The sequence below is a fragment of the Squalius cephalus genome, assembly GCF_949319135.1.
Source record: "Squalius cephalus genome assembly, chromosome: 10".
Lineage (NCBI taxonomy): Eukaryota > Metazoa > Chordata > Actinopteri > Cypriniformes > Leuciscidae > Squalius > Squalius cephalus.
Genome location: NC_137131.1, coordinates 12,447,759 through 12,466,125, shown reverse-complemented (window position 1 = coordinate 12,466,125; position 18,367 = coordinate 12,447,759). Strand labels below are relative to the sequence as shown.

General features: G+C 36.2%; 1 long non-coding RNA gene across 1 annotated transcript; it reads right to left on the bottom strand.

Annotated features, from left to right (window-relative positions):
- Positions 1-897: 897 nt before the first annotated feature.
- Positions 898-7,130, bottom strand: LOC307166447. The gene is made up of 4 exons (XR_013822627.1): positions 7,090-7,130; positions 5,234-5,320; positions 3,204-3,346; positions 898-1,497 (listed from the first exon to the last, which is right to left on the bottom strand). It is a non-coding gene; the product is annotated as an uncharacterized lncRNA (long non-coding RNA).
- Between the last annotated feature and the right edge of the window lie 11,237 nt (positions 7,131-18,367).

Here is an 18,367-nt window from a genome sequence, read left to right as displayed (position 1 = left end):
TCTGAAACAAATGAGGTAATATTGAATTTGTCTTTCTAATATAACAGGATACTGCTGGGAAAAAAATGTCAGTTTCTGTACATTAACATTCTGACCTAATTAGAAAAGAATCCATAATAAAACATGATCTGCATTGCTGTTGCAGTCCTGTAGGGGGCAGTATCTCATCAGCTCTTTGTTTCAGATAGTTTTCAGTTCCACCCAGAATTGAAGGTTTCACACATTCTATTTTTACACTGCTGAATAATTCAATACAGAGCCATATATGATCAGTGACATTTCCTCTTTTCTAGCAGTCTGACAATGGGGTTGCATCACTTGATCCTCGATGTGGAGTCTAGAAAGTGATATACAGCTGTGAAACTATGAATATCTTTGCTCTAGAACAGAAAATGACATTAATAAATATACACGATGACCTAAAAACCACCCTCGATTTTCAACTTCAACTGATTCTCTGTTTACAGAAAGGATATAATGATGCGAAACGAGGCTGCCATAATAGATTTCTTTGAGCATGCTCTGTAATGGTCCATTGCATGCTTCTGAACCCCCACTAGATCAGTGACACAGTATTTCATCATTAAATTCCAATTTAATATGTTCTTTATGGCAAATAAGGACAGGAATATCAAAGAAGGAAATGAACTCTCATAGGAAGAAAAAGAAGTGTTCAAATCACATTTTTGATGCTTCCGAAGGCCCTGTATTTCTTTCATTTTGATTGCATTTTGTGGGAACGTTTTATAGGAGTTACTTCAGGAAGTATCGAGGGAGTAATTCTACGCATGAAATCTCGGCTTCTGTTTCGTCCCTGCAAGGGGAAGCCGGGGTGATTCTTAAACTTGTAAAGTGTTGTTGCCATGGTAACATCACAGTTCATCAAGGTTCCGTGTAATAAAACGAGTCAAAGTTTAAATGGCATTTATGGACTGATGCAATAAGAACATGCGAACATACATGCTGATATTCATCAAAAATGGTAATGAAATCATACTAATACTAAATTTCACCTCTGAAAGATGTTGCCTGTGCTGACACTTTCTAGTCGTTATTCAAGTAAACATTGTTAGTACTCTAATTATTAGGCCTATATCCAGTTCTCCACCAAGAAGTGAGGGGGGAAAAGCAACCAACATATGCACTCACATTTTCTAATTGTGCCTCTTACCATTCTCACTATGTGGAGCTCATTTTGGTCAGGAATTCAAATGTGTTGGTCGCAGCAGGTGAGATATGTCTAAGAAAACTAAATATGCGGTCGGCACATGCATCCAAGAAACGCCTCCGGCTCATTTGCCTGAGTATTTTTGTGACTCACAAAGGAGAAAGCATTACAACTCTATAACAACTGATAAAGAAGCTTTACCTCCATTACATCAATGCAGTCAGGCTCAAAACTCAATGCTTAGGTCAGTTCTGTGTTCAAGGGCCTCCTCCAGAAAAATAACTGAGTCTACAGCAGCAGTCTTTTGGGAAAAGCCTTCATCTCTTGCCCTGTGGGAAACAATGAAAGCTGAAATGAGACAAAAATCAAAGTAGTCATCTTCCCAGACCTGCTCTTCACTCAAGAGCAGAGCGAGTCCCGACAAAAACGATTGAACTGGTAAAATGTGTCCTTCTGTATTACTTGAAGTTGTGACTGTCGGATATTTCTGACCTGAAATGAATTACTTTATAATATTTTTTGGTATTGAGATACTGCAGTGTGCCGACAATAATTAAACCTGGAACAAGGGAAGTAACTCAAACCAAGGAAATTCCATTTTAAATCAAATTAATTCCAGTTTATGAATCATTCCAGATTCCCCAGAAACAAACCCTCAGAACCACTCAATCTCTTTCTGAAGCCATGTTTCACGGTTTATTTTAAACTTTCAGTTTTTTTAAGAGCTGAGAAGGAGAAGGAAGAAGCAGAGCTTTTCTGGGAATGAAAACAAGTCACTGTCATTTACAAGGATTACTTTCAGCTATAGGCTAATATTGCATTTTTATGTTTAGCAACATGAGCATGAATATCTGGTATTCAGACATTTGGATATTTTATACAAGTTCAATAAACAAGAAGCTACATAACTAACATTTTACCGACATATTGCCAGTTACCTCATACATTTTTACCTCAAATATATGTTTCACAAACAAGGCTTAGCATATAGTTCCAGACTAAATGCATGTTTGAGCTGTTTATATCTTAAAATATGTCAGTGCCGTTGTTTTGTCTCAAGATGCACATTAGTAATGTTTTTTGTAGGTATGTTCATAAAAGCTATTTAAATGCTCTAATTGAACCAAGGCCCAATCCTGGCTTAATCTAAGCCCTGTCTGTGAAACCAGGCCATAGAGTCTTAAATCGACACTTAATTAAATTTGAGGGGTTGAAGAAAATATATCCTTGGTTCCAGCTAAGCAGTAAGCATCAAAATAGATCTATTGAGTTTCTGATTTATTAAAAATATGATTGAATATAAGCTCTCAATTCTATAACTAAAACATATCTCAAACTTTATTACAATGTCCTTATTCATGTCTTCCTGTGCCCTAAGGCTAGGAATTGACATGAATGGCTGTCCATTATAAATGAGCATAGTATGGAAAACTGGGTCAGTGAGTGGAAGGTGAAAGATTCCATACATATTTTGAACCATTAAAATCTATCTATCTATCTATCTATCTATCTATCTATCTATCTATCTATCTATCTATCTATCTATCTATCTATCTATCTATCTATCTATCTATCTATCTATCTATCTATCTATCTATCCATCCATCCATCCATCCATCCATCCATCCATCCATCCATCCATCCATCCATCCATCCATCCATCCAACCAACCACTCACTCACCCACCCATCCATCCATCCATCCATCCACCCACCTACCCATCCATCCATCCATCCGCTGTCTTTATATTCTTAAACTGGAGCCCACAATAAATCCTGTATTTTTCTAACATAAGGCATGACTATCACACCAACCTCTGGCTCTTCTTTCCAGCTGAAAAAGGTACATTTAAAATAGCAGAAAAACACTCATGCCCTACCGTGACCCCGTCCTGTTATAAAGAGATGAAAGAGAGAGAGAGAGAGAGAGAGAGAGAGAGAGAGAGAGAGAGAGAGAGAGAGAGAGAGAGAGAGAGAGAGAGAGAGAGAGAGAGAGAGAGAGAGAGAGAAAGAAACAAGGAAGATGGATTAATTACCACAGTCAGTTTCCACTGTCTGTCCAGGGGAGTCTCTATAGGAATGTGGGTCCACCCAGACCCCTGCTGCTCTCTCCATCTGTTCAGCACTGCTCACTCCCTCAACAGTAGGCATATCAAAAGGTGCATCGTTTCTGATGTGCCTTAATTTCAGGGAGAGTAGAGTGTCAAGGATGTGGGGAGGTTGTCTTCTGGCGTCGAGATCAATCATTTCGGTACCATACACTTTACTGGTGCATCGGTTGCTTTTGCTCACTTATATAATGTTTTCATTTAATGTTTATTTTTTCACAATAGACAGCGTTGTAATGTCTCAAACATTTATAAAGGCTGGATTCAGTCTGTCGTCAATTTAATTTCACCTTCCGCACACAATTCACAGAAGGGATGAGATCAGGAGATCAACTGTACCAGCGAGCCCTGTAAGGATGTGGGCATTTTCTTTATAAAACCGCATCACAAGTAATTTCCAAGTATTTGCAGAATGTCATTTTAGATGGAAACTTGCGGAGACACCGTGTTACAAATCTGCAGAATCTGAAAATGAGACATTCGAACTGCAGGTGGCCTCCAAAGATGACTGAACGTGGTGACACTACAAGGTGACATATTTCCAGGTCATTGCTTTGATGAAGTAGATGGGGGAAATGAAGGTGTTGATCATAACTACAGCAAAAACATACATTTTATGACCGGAAAGTTGTTCTCTAAGCGGCTATACTGTATATTGAATACAATTGGATTAAAAAAAAGGAGAGAGATTCAAGTCGTATCGGCAAATGTGCACAAGATGTAGAGCTCATAATCTAACATCCAATGATGTGTAACGAGCAGACTTTGCTAAAAAAGGATTTTATGACAGCATCTCTATTTATCTCAAGTTAAATGTGATGCTAATTTGGAATTAAATAATTCAATGTGAAGAAAACTATTTGCAGTTTGCCCTTGTGAATCCTCTGTGCTAACTTTTTCAGTATGTACATGATTGATGGACCTCTATGTGCCAGCTGAATGAGAACTTTTGATCATTTGGAACAGAAATAGGAACATTTGCACACATGAATGATCAAGCTAAAAGGAGACCCCCTTCCTTTTTTTACGTACATACACCGGGAGCTAAATGTTTTTCCACATCATTTTAACCTAAATCAGTAGAATAATGAATTTTACAATCCACTGCCTTTTTCCTCTTCCTTCTAACAGTACCTAGGCGTGTGCTATCATTGACTGGCAAGCAGAAATCTCTTGGGATTACAGTACTTTGTTTAATAAATGTAGCATATAATAGAATCACAATCTATATTGAGATGCACAATATGAAGTATACATCTAGCGGTTTAATATTCATGATCTTCAAGATGATGGTTTTAAATATTTATAATATTTTGAATATCGTCGAATATCATCAGTATTCAGAGAAGTAAGTCATCCGAGCCCCAGCAGTAATCACCTGGCTGAGAGGTTTAGGTTATAACTTTATGATAACAGAATAGGTCATTTAGCAGTTCTTTGTAATTCCCTGTGGTCATTATATGCAATATATTAAAAGGAGCTCTAACCGAAGGTGATGTGGGCTTTGACATAAATGTATTTGAAAAAAAGAGAAAAAATGAACGCAGTTATTGGAGAAGACAGTGAGCAGCTTGAAAAGATTCTGTCATAAATAGGACATTGGTAAATTTGTTGTCTTGAATGCAATGTGACCCAGGTTAACACAAGACCTTTGTTGTCACGTTATCTGTGAACCTGCGAACAAACGAATGCAGCTCAGACAACACTAATACATAGAGGAGACGTCAAATGGTATTCTAAAAACAATACCAGGCACGTAAGTAGAGAGTTGACTATGAATTGTGTGCTTGGAATATCAGGCCTTATTATAATGCAAGCAGCAATTCGTGTTTTGAAAAAAAAGAATTACTACTATAGAAGGAGGACAAAAGTACCAAATCAAATCTTATCCCTGGCGCTTGTTTTCATATGAGCGAGGTGTGATCACAAAAAGCATGTTGAATATGAAACATTCAAACCTTCATTCAAAGGCCGTCCCAGAGGGCACATAACTGCCTGTGTCATCTTCGAGTATCTTTGAATCGCACTAAGACGCAGAGGTCCCCCTGCAGAGGAAAAAAGAAAACCTGGTTGAAATGCATCAGCTGCATTTAAATGAAGCCAAAGTAAGGAAATCAATTCAGGTGGTAAACTGAATTTACCACATGGAAACACCAGCATACATTTAAATTGGCAAGTAAAAATTCAGTGCATCTCCTGAACCGGCTCAGTGAAGATGAAATGGACTCCAACCGGCTCTTCAACTATAGCACTATATGGCTATTTACTTATGCTCTGCTTGTGTGTCTGCAGATATTGGGTCCTTACCACAGGGACCCCACTGGAATTGGATAGCATTTCTCCTCACACAAACATGTTCACCTCCATTGCTTCTACTCCGCAGTGGCTCGCGGAAATTGTCAGGAACTACAAATAAAAGCTTGTGCTTATGTGGCAAGAGGAGCGGCGGACAAAAACAACATGGGTGGATAAAGAGTTCTCCTGAACGTGAGGTGCGAATCGTCAATGTGCCCACCTTTAAACGGCTTTCAGCATGCCTGGAGGCCTTTTATCTGGCCTGTCTGCCTTGCCCCATCACTTCTCATTATCTTCTGCTGAATATCACAATCTAGCCAATTCCAGACTGAATAAGTTGCTTCCTGCTTTCTCCTAGGGTTTATTTGCCAGCCACAGGAGCGAGAAGGGAAGAGCCTAGATATTGCTGGTCATTTCCTGAACTACTCACAGCCCTCAGATGTATTTTATTTCCCGTTTTAATGAGCCCCTTGACAGCTACCGCTAAAAATGCTTGCAGTGTGAGCTCTGGCTTGGTCACTGTGTATCTCTGTATAAAGTGGAAAGCAAACTTCTAATCAAAGATATGATCTTGCACAGAGAGCTACTTCGTTTTTTTTTTTTTTTAAATCTGTGGACCAATAAGGCCTTATCGATCTGAATTAGGTATTCTGAAATGATCAGGCAGCACAAAAGACCTCTGAAAGTATTTGAAAAGACTGCTGGAGGGCAGTCCTTCTTGTCTTTGAATGTGAGAAGGTCACCACATTCATATGAATATATTGATCTTTGCTAAATGTGTGACATGGCCTCTTTAAATAGCTTCCTCCTCCCTATTCACAGAGTGTCAAAGTTGGTAGAAAAAACGTACAGTAAGACGGTGAATATTCGTTCAAATGCGGTCACTCACATTAGTGAAATTTCCAACCTTATCACACGACAAATGTAAGGTGATTTTGTATTAATTCGTACTATGTTAATTATACAAAAATGTACAATTATTAGAAAAAAATAGTAAGCATGAAGGTCCACCCCACTCCCCAAACGTAAACAGATTACAAAACTGTGCGAACGAGATCATATGAATGAGATCATATGATCATATTCGCTTAAATGTAAAATAGTTACGAATTAACATGAGATTGTGTTGAAATTTCAGTGAAATTTTGTAGCAAAAAAAGGTTAGCTGTCACTTTTCACTCTCAGGCAAAGTTTACTATTGCGTGGATAAAATGACTGAAAAATAGGCTATTTTTGTTCATTTACCCGAGTCAAACATTCGTGTAAAAGCATAATTAGAATGGAAACGCCACTTTTAAGATTGACCGTATTTTCGTTTTCGGTCAAAATGCCTTTTGAATGGGAGAGCTACACTACAATGATAGCATCAAAATCGCTATTTTTAAAGCATTAAGGAGGCTCGACACAACATGAAACTGTGCTTGAAGTATCACCAGTGGCTCTACACATGGACTTGAGCATTGACAACATTGTTTGTGTACACAAAGTTTACTAAAAAGAAAGGTTTTGTACGACTCACTTTATCAGTTAGTGTTTCCGGTGGCTGGAATTTTGTCAGTCAAAAGTAGTCGATCTCCGAATGCAACGTAACATGAGGAGAGTAAAGATCTTTCCATCTTTTCATCACAAATATACACATAATATACAAAATAAACATAATATTAACTTAAGATCCACACAAAATGAATTGAACTTGAACTTCACCGTCAAGTATAGTCAATAGTTACAGATATATAAATGTATAAAAAAATCATCAAATGTTTTTAATTTTGCACTTTTGGCTAAAATTACATAATTTTAGATTGAGCAAAACGGACTAAAATGAATATATACGTACTGTATAATGAATATACGATGCATTTATGTGTATAGGCAAGTTTATTTATATAGCACATTTCATACACAATGGTAATTCAAAGTACATGTTCATGTTATATATTTTAGTTGCATTTGTGAGTTAATAAACGTAACTGGTTGTGTAAACTTGGCAGATTATAGGCTATCTAAATATCGATAAATCAAACCCTATAGCCCTGAATCGAACCGTAATCGTATCGCAGATTTTTTTGAGGTATCGGCAAATATTGTATCGCTGGCTGAGAGAATTGATATCATATCGTGATTAACTGTCTGATTTACTGATTGCTATATATATATATATATATATATATATATATATATATATATATATATATATATATACTGTATACATACATACACATACACACACACACACACACACACACACACACACACTCACATAATTACAAACTTTTAGATTAGATTAGATGTGATTAATTGTGATTAGGCTAATTGATTTGACAGCGCTAATAAAAATTACATACAAATTAGAATAAAATGAGTTCTAACATAAGCATACTGAAAGTCTGTTTGCTTTGTACTCACCAAGACCTTATGGGCTACTCGTTGTTTCAGTATTGTATTAGTATGGACATTCAGCTCAAGGCAATGGATCTAAATTGCATTTAGGCTGAGCTCTGATAAAGCCGTTCTAGGTCTAAGTGCACTGTGGGTAGTCTACCTTTCCACGTGAGAGGGTCAGGCAGATTAAAACCTGCTTTGAAAATCCCAGTCTTCCGCAGCACTATCTGCAGGGGAAACTCAGCCTCTCTGATCACTGGCTTTAAATGAGATGTAAAATTAACTTCCAGTCTGGCATATGAAGGTCGGACTCTTGAAGTGGTTCTATCACTGAAACACTGTCTATTTTCATTGGAAAGATTTCCCTCAGTATGTGTTGTAATTTAGAGAAGGAACCTGACAGTGTAGTTTTCAGCATTTTTTTGTTGTGTTCAAAAAATTGTAGCTAGAGATACAGTACCAGTCAAAAGTTTGGAAACATTACTATTTTTAATGTTTTTGAAAGAAGTCTCTTATGCTCATCAAGCCTGCAGTTAAAAAAAAAAAAAAAAACAGTAATATTATGAAATATTATTACAATTTAATATAATGGTTCTCTTTTTTAATATATTTTAAAATGTAATTTATTTTTGTGATGCAAAGCTGAATTTTCATCAGCAAGTACTCCAGTCTTTGGTGTCTTATGATCCTTCAGAAATCATTCTAATGATTTGATACTCAGTTATTATCAATGATGGAAACAGTTGTGCTGTTTAATATATTTTTTTGGAATACTTTTTTCAGGATTCATTGATGAGTAAAACGTTAACAGCATTTATTCATAAAAACAGCATTTATTCAAAATAAAAACATTTCTAACAATATAAATCGTTACCATCACCTTTTATCAATTTAACGCATCCTTGTTGAATTAAAGTACTAATTTCTTTAAAAAAAAAATAGTTATTGTTCCCAAACTTTTGAACGGTAGTGTATATTATTACAAAAGATTTCTATTCTAAATAAATACAGTTCTTTTTAACTTTTTATTCATCAAATAATCCTGAAAAAAGTATCTCAGGTTATAAAAAAAATATTAAGCAGCACAACTGTTTCCAACATTGATCATAAATCATCATATTAGAATGATTTCTGAAGGATCATAAGACACCAAAGACTGGAGTACTTGCTGATGAAAATTCAGCATTGCATCACAAAAATAAATTACATTTTAAAGTATATTAAAAAAGAGAACCATTATTTTAAATTGTAATAATATTTCATAATATTACTGTTTTTTTTTTGTTTTGTTTTTTTTAACTGCAGGCTTGATGAGCATAAGAGACTTCTTTCAAAAACATTACAAATTGTAATGTTTCCAAACTTTTGACTGGTACTGTAACTGATCAACAACAACAAAAAAGCTACAAATGGTTAATAGGAATAAAATAGAATTCTCTTTTCTTTTTTTAAATCAAAAGTCTTCCAAGTTTATACTTTGCTGTCACAAAAGATCCAGTGTATTTGTAAAGTTTTTAATGTTTAAATCAAAGAACTGCAAGACTCCAATTATGTTTGTGGTGGGCAATATCCTGTTGGCATCCACTGTCACTCTCTTTGATGATGCCAATTGAGCATAATGCAGGATAGAATTTTCTTTTTCATTTTGGCAGAACAATAACTGTCAGTGTGGTGGATATTTTGCATGGATAACTAAATTCATCCCAATCTTCCTCCTGTAGACCATCTCTCTTTACAGAAATGAAGCCTTTTGATGAACATATTAACGTTCTGAATACATCTTTAAACTACTCTCATTATGCATTCATTATATCTTGCCTGCCATGTCTCCATCTACTAATCAAAAGTGAAAATGTCATCAAAATGCCACCTTGATAATCAAAAAAGTAATATCATTCTTGTTTACCTTAGCTGTATAAACAATAAAAATAAGTTCATGTTTTTATTGCAGCATTTACTAAGGGTCTGAAACTAATAAGATTCGACTCAAATAACTTCAGTCCTTCTTGACTTGGTTTCAAATTTTGTTATGCATTTATTTGCCAAACAGCATATAGGCCCCTATCTACAAAGAATAATACCTGAAATGGATTTCACCAACCACATCAACCAGTCGACATGCAATGTTTAAGAGAAGGTTATCTCTAATGACCCCATTTGTCACTGTTTGATGCATCTTAAAGGTCATTCTTGGATCTTGAGATTAAATGAAGGTATAAATCAAATATTTCAAAGCTTGAAAGCTTGAAGGCCATGATTCCTACCATGGAAAACATATACTACTTCTTTACAAATAACAAATAATTACATTTTTGTATGTGTGATTATAAACATAACAAGGCTGTAAAAGTGGACTAGTGCATAGGTACATTCGATGTGATGGCGTTTAATATCCCTGAAAATCTATTTTGCAACTTGTTAGCAGCTGCCTTCAAGACACGTAAAAGCTTTAAAAAATCACGAATGAGGTAATATTGATGTGAAAGTGTCTTATTTCAGCCATTTAACCAAAACCCCATTCAAAAAAACCATTGACTTCGGGACAAATGGAACCGGAAGTGCTAAAATGCTTCCGCGTTTTGGCCTACAAAGTGATGTCATACCTGTACCATATATATGTGACCTATATAGATGTCCTCAGGGCCGGCACAAGCTCAACTGCCACTCTAGACAAAATACCGTCTTGCCGCCCCACTTCACACTCACAATTAAACACCATGCACACACCCCATTTCGCAACGTTTCATTCTGCAATGTAAAATAAAATAAAAATCAGCACACAACCACTAGCTGCAAAAGAATGGGTTTGAGGTGGAGTGGAGCAGGACTGGCACTATTTTTTTTTTAGATTTATAATAACTTATGGGGTGATAACCTTTTGATATACAGTAAGTGTGAAGGGAGTGGATTCTGGAATCCACTGCTGCTTCAATCACTATGAGTGATTATAATCAAGGTGTATTAATCAGTATTTTTCCTTCTAAATATCAAATGAGTTGGATGATTTTTTTTTAGTTATAGAAGTTACTAGTGTCATTACTGAAATGTTCTTTCATGTATACTCTAATGTCTGTATTTGATATCTGAGAGGTGACTGAGGGTCTGGCCCATGCAGGAATGCAGTAACAGCCTGGCTTCCAGAGATTAAGTATGGACTTTATTTGAGAAAGGTCTTCAACATGTGTTAAAACATATATCTGTTCTTCTAGCTCACCATGACAACTATAGGTCACAAGGGTCACCAAACCAATACCAATAGTTTGAGTGACCATTTCTTAGTTAAAGCATTTACTTTACTGTTCTATATTAAAGTGTACTCTCACTGAGAGAAATAACATGTTATCTGGATGTTTGGGAAGAGTCTCCTGGTTATAGTTAGAGCCCGACCAAATCCAACCTTGAAGAAGCTGTGTGTCTCTGTCTGTGTGTGTGTGTTAGTATTCTTGGTTACAGGTTAAGGAACAAGTGGCATTATTGGCGATTGACTGACTTGTTTTCTTCGACATGTTGGCGACTAGACACACAGTCTTGTGACCTCGGAGGGACACTCGTACCTAACTCAGGGTCCTGCTGGCAGCCGTACAGACTATGGAGATGTGCTACTGCCCATCAGTCCATGTGTGGATATTTACTATGTTTATCTATTTCTTAGCCAATCAGAATCATTCAACCTGAAGCAATGACGTAGTTTAGACCTTGGTGAAGGGTATAACTGCTGTGATCTTTGTAACTGTAAGCGGGGCGGCCTACGAACTCCTTGTGAGTCTTGAAGCTGACTTAGCCTGATGAAACTGCAAACTATCTTCAGTAAAAAAAATTCTTCAATTTATTATAATTCTGACTCTTGTCTTAAATTGACTGCGCTTCTAACTCCTGGTCTTCATTAATCATATCTAGTTCTTGGGTCTTTAACTGTAAATTTGCTTAACAAGTGCAATAATTCCAAACAAATGTCCACAAAATAAATAAAATTAAAAATTAATTATCTCTCTTTCTTGCCGCCCTATAGTTCGCCTATAGGCACGCGCCGGCCCTGGATGTCCTCTGACTACATAACATTTATTGTTGAGTTTCTGCTCATGTCAAGCATGTAACCGATGTCATGCAAGTGTGAGGGGAAAAAAATCCAGGCCTTCAGCCATGCAGGCTTACTTTTGGGTAGCTAGTGCATGAAGAGATAAGAGTTTCCCTAACTAACATTGTACGTTATTCTTTGAATCGTTCACATTATTTTAGGGATACAGCTTGTTTAATACACAGGGGTAAAATAATAAGGACTATGGAATCAAAATGTGCCTTTTTTTTCTTTCTTATAAAGGTTTTGGCAAGACAGCACAAAACAAAAGACCCTGCCACTGAGGTAGAATCCTGGGCGTCATTTATCTTGTCCATTATTTTCAGGTGCTGCATTGTGTAAAAGTGTGAAAAGCTCCCATTTCCCTCACATCTTCACAGAACTGTGTTGAGGATGGGGAGTAATAATAATCACAGCTTTCATGCATGAGCAGGTAGACTCAGTTTTGTGTGCTTGAGAGAATTTCAAAAGCCATTCTAGTTATTAAGTGAGGGTTTTGCTGTATTGTTTTGTTGGGTGACTCAAACCTGTTACCTTAGCTGTTGAGACTTTGGGCAATTGTAATTTAGGGCAATTGTGACACACCAAATTTCTTCAATCAAAATATAAGAGTGATGACACTTGCTCTGCAAAGTTCTCTCTCTGTCTGAGAAAAATAGAGTGTGATTCATTCATTCATTTCTTCTACAATCTAACAGTTGAATTCAAACGAATATCTTTTCCATCACTCGGTTGTTGATTAAAAGTTAACATTAACCACACTGTTGTTATTCACTATTTGCAACTAACTGAATCACTGAATCTAAAAATGGAATACCTAAAATATGTAATGAACATTATTTGATTCAAGTAGTTGAATAAAAGCAAAAACAGTCCCTAAAGGTGAAAACTATTCCAAAATATTAATAATGTAAAAGCACTGATATTATTATTTTGCTCTTATTTGAGATACATTGGATTGATATATTTAATTTTTCAAGTTACAGATGTTCCCAAGTACTATAATTGGGCAAGTGCAATATAATCTTATATGTGATCAAGTCTAGTTATTTTGGCACACATAAATGTTTTGTATGCCAAAAGATGGCAAGCAGTAGTCTGAGAGTTATGAAGGAAAATATAAAACATTATAATTGGCCCCAGCCTCTCACAGCAGGTGACAAAATACCAACATCATTGCATTTATTTTCTTTTTTAACATCTGGTTTATATTTTTCTGTCTCCGTTATTCTCAATAACCCATTAAACCGACATCCTTTTGTCAATATTATCAATATAGTCGTTACTTTTCCAAAAAAAAAAAAAAAAAAAAAATTGAAGTGTATTTAATATGCATGTATTCTTGCCCTATTGGAGGCATGATGCTAGAATTACCTAGTAATGAGTGTTTGGCTTTTGGCAGCATAAATGATTAGCACAGACCAACTATGCCAGTCCAATTTAGATACAGAATGGAATGAAGGGACTTTGGTTGCCATTAACGCTAATGACATTCAGGCAATTATATCCAAACCGTGTCTTTCCCAATTAAAAGGCAAATACGCAACAGGAGCAGGTTCAAAATGCTTTTATCAGAGCCGTTTTACAAATGGCCCAACCATGTCAGTGAGTCAACAGTAAATATATTCCTTATTAGATAAATCCATTAGTTGCAGTATACACAATCTATAAAACAAAAGGCATGAATACTCTAAATGTGCTGATAGACGCTGACATGTAGATCCACATCTAAAAGAGAAACCTTTGGCTCCACTGACATTGAGTGTTGTGCGATTGTATAGTACATCGAGTGTATTATTAAAAAGAAAGAAGGCAGTACCACAGAAAGCAGAGAGAGAGAGAGCAGTAACAACGAAAATATATATTTTTAAAAGGAAACAAAAAGAACACCAGCGAGAGGAAAGGAAATCAAAGGAATGGTCATCATCATGAGAAGAAAATGGAAACATTCGCTGAGCACACATACACCACAAGAAAAACTATTCATATCAAAGCATGCCTGTGCACCTAGAAGATTATTCAACAACCTGCACATCATCCTCATCAAAGAGAGGTGAATGTGAGCAAGCATACAAGTTGCTGCTGTGCAAAGTGCAGTGTTTCAAATGGCGCCAAATAAAAAAGGAAAAACTTGCAATGAGTGCAAGAAATTCCCCTAGCTTATTAGTGAAAATGCTGATCTGGACCTCACTTTATGTTTTAAACTATACTAGCTGTATTGCACTCTACTGTGACTCCTAAAACCAAACATGCTTTTCGTCTTACAGAGAGGCTATAGAGGAAAAGCACTGGCGATTATAGCCTTGAGCAGCATGGGAAAAAAGAAAAATGTAGGTTACTTTAATGAAAGATTTTGTTGTAGCCTATAGCTTCTATTGTGGGAACTGTCGACCATTATTTAGCTGTGAATGATTTTTCCTTCAAGCACTTTTTTCCTTTGTTCTAGCAGTAGCTTTCACAACTGTGCCGCAAGTCTGTAGTGATTGGGTCACGGACAGCAGGGGAAAAATTCTAAATGAATATAACAAAATGAAAATATATAGACTAATTGTGTGTATTGATTGCCAATAACAAACTAGTTTATCCTCATTTGAAAGGCAGAAAATGTGTCCATATCTTTTGCTGTTGACATACAATGTCATTTAAGACCCAGAAACAACTACCACTGTAAACTACCACTTCGATGCTTCAAAAGGTTCATAAAGAGATCATAAAACTAATCCATATGAATTGATCAGTTTAGTCCAAATTTTCTGACGAGACTCGATCACTTCATATGATGAACAGATTGAATTTAGGCTTTTATTCACATACAGGTTTACGATAGTTTTACAATCTCTGTGAACTTTTTGAAGCGTCAAAGTGGTAACTTACCGGTAGTTGCGTAGGCTGTCAGTTTTCGATGTAAAGCTTTAAACTGACATACTTCAAATTTGATGGTTTTTAATTTGAATAATTATGTTTCTTCTTAGTTTTTTGTTATCACTAACACCGTGTCCTAACTACACGCGACGCGACGCCTTGATTAAGTAGCTACTTATCCATTTTCTTGCGAGTGCCGTCAAGATTACTCTCTAGTGCTGTGCGTGCACTTGCCGCGAGACTCCGCCCACACGCTGTTATGATTGGCTGTTATTTTTGATTGACGTTGTGACGTCTCACAGTCGCGTCGCGTCTAGTGTGGACAGACACACTGCGGCCCTGTCCCAAATGGCACACTCCGGACTTGTGGACTTCCTCAGAGTCCACACTTTGGTGACGTCATGTAGTGCAGACCCATAGACATAATAAATACATACTATTGGCCGCTTTGGAACGTTGCTGCGATACGTCAACGCGTCCGCCATTTTGTGGAGGGCAAGACTGCGCTGTAATCAAATGCAAGCAAACAGGTGAGCGGCGGTTTTTCTGTATAAAAACCCAAAAAAAAATTAAATTTATCAACCGATTTCGGTGGTTTGTATGTGGTGTACAAAAAAGTTCCATCTGTAGTTAGTTAAACTCTCGATAGTTAGACTTATAATTTTTTTTTTTTTTTTATAAGGAATGGCCAAAGCTCAGGCTTGTCATGTATTTAGCTTTTCATTCTTGAATAAGAATTGTGAACACCCCCATACTGAGATATAATTTAATTTTCACATTAAATTAAATAAAGTTTTCTTATTGTGGGAAAAGCATATTCTGTCTTGACCCGATTTTAGCAATAACAAAGATAACTGATGGATCCTTTATGGTAATACATATGATATGGTACAACTACAGTGCAATGCAAATAGTAAATATAAGATAAAGTGAGAGGTAGGCTAATAGTAAATAGTTTAGTCAATAAAATAAACAGTATACAGTAAATAAAATAGTAATGAAAAGTATAGTTATATAATATCATAAGTACTAATATAATAATAATAATAATATATTGATAATAGCATATAGTTTATGTATAATACTATAATAATAGCAATAGAATATGAAATATCAATTACAGAATATAGACAAAAAATAATAAGTTAAATAGTTACTATGAATAGTAAAATAATTTAACAGCATAACTATAATAGATTGATAATCGCAAGTGATATATTATTATAATAAAAATAATAAATAATGTAAATTTATACATTTTAAAATATTATTACATAGGCTATATAAAATAAAATGACGCAACACTGTCTCTTTTTGTTAAAGTTCAGTTTTTAAAAGGTATAAGAAGCTATACAAGTCAAGAAATAAAGTAAACGATCCAGTCAAACATACAGTAGGCTACACTGTTAAAGTTAAATAGCCTAAATATATAAAGTTATGAAACTTCACTTTGCCCTCAGCCAAAACAATCTGCCAAGGAACAAATTATAGATTAATGAAACCAAAGATCGCCCGTTAGATAAACACAAGACGAATTATTCTCACTAGACTGACAGCGGCGAACGTCAGAACTCAGAAGCACTATAGCCGAGGCAAGGCTGTTCTCGGCGGGGTACATGAGCGCTGAGCGCCCGCGGTGATCGCTGGATCTCACAACTCCGAAACCGTCAGATAACATTTTTAAAAAGGCGCTATCTTTATAAATAAACCACAGATTTGAGCTTTAAACTATACATTGTCGACTGAAAAACTCTTAAAACTACATTTCGTGACACAATAACAGTAGTATTTTTAAATTTCGCGGCCTTTCTCCTCTGAAAATAAAAATAGTAAATTAAATGCAACCAGAAACAAATTTTCAGTTTTGCTTGTGAAAGGTAATTCCCTGAGACCTGTGTTCAATTGTGTGGCGATTTGTAAAGCCCCAAGCAGCACAAGAAATAGGCATTTTTCTCAATTCTCGTTATGAGAGGTATGGGAAAGTTGCCCTCCGCAGTATGGCGGCGCCGTTGACGTACGATCCAGCGGCCAATAGGGCGTCTATGTATATTATGTCTATGGTGCAGACCTATAGGGCCCTTGGCGCGAGTCCACGACGGCGCATTGAGAGGTATTTTTGGGACAGACTCAATCGTCACGCCGGAAATAACGGCCTGGTTGTTGTTGGACAGGAGAAATCACGTTTTTGCGCTCCCGACGTCTTATCTCCATGTCAACTACACAGCTTAATTTTACAGTTCTATATTTTTATATTGTGCATATTTTTATATTAGACAATAGATACATCATGCTTATTTAAAAGATGTATACAGTTGTAGCTAGCTACATAATAATACATAATGTTCCATTTGAACTAAGATTACAATTTTAACACATAATGAAAATGTGCATGAGTTTCAGATGAATTTACAGGTTTCAATATTCATACTATGTTTACATATGACTCAGTAAATCCCCGACATTCGGTTCTATTTATTTAATGAATCATAATGTGATCGTATTATTAAACGCGCTATTATGTTTGAGACATCAACCACTGCTCGATGACCATAATGTTTGTATAAACTGTAGGTAACAACTAGTAAAATATACATCTAGGTAATAAAAACCGTAATATTTTCTTCTCAGCCATGTCAACAATTATCCGTGAGCGAAATCTCCTCCCATCCGTTGTCTGATTGGCCTTTCGCAAGGATTCCTGGGTAGTTAAAGTGCGTGGAGCCTGCATCTATGCGGGCTTCGCGGAAGACCGCTTCAAGGGTACAAAGGGGGCGCTGCTGAGCACACTTCAGAGCGTTAAAATTGCTGAATGGGACGGTCCACGGACTCGTAGACTCGGCGAGCACGCGCAATTCAAGTCCACGAGACCGAAAGTCCACATCAAGTGCGCGATTTGGGACAGGGCCGTGTCGCTGGAATTTTATCGCGTCGCGTGTAGTTAGGACACGGTGTTATATGTGTTATGCACAGGTTTTATGTTGCGTCATATTGTTAAATGTTTTTTTTTTTTTTTTTTTAACTACTTGTGATGAAATTAAATTCTTTATTTATACCCCCAGAGTTATTGTGGTGGTTGTTTGGCTGTTTGAAATAAAGGCTTTTGTAGTTTTCAATTGTAAAGTTTACAGGTTGTTCTGTACAAATGTTTACATTTTACTGTATCTTTTACAGAATTATTCTGGCAAACACAGCCTGCCAGGGAATTTACAGTGTGGGCTTAGCTATTTTTTAGTGTTATGTAATATCAATATCATATAGGCCTGTATGAAATGTTTAATTTAAGGACATTTTTGTTTAATTTTGAACCCAAAAACCACGTGCTAAAAAGAGAACTATGAAATATGTCAAGCTATAGCCTACTGATAATGAATAGCAGCCTATCGCAGGGCTGCACGGGCCACTGATGACACAAACAAGACCTGACCCCTGTCATTTTAAATCTCGCCCTTTTCAATGACTCGTTTTCGAGACGTTACAC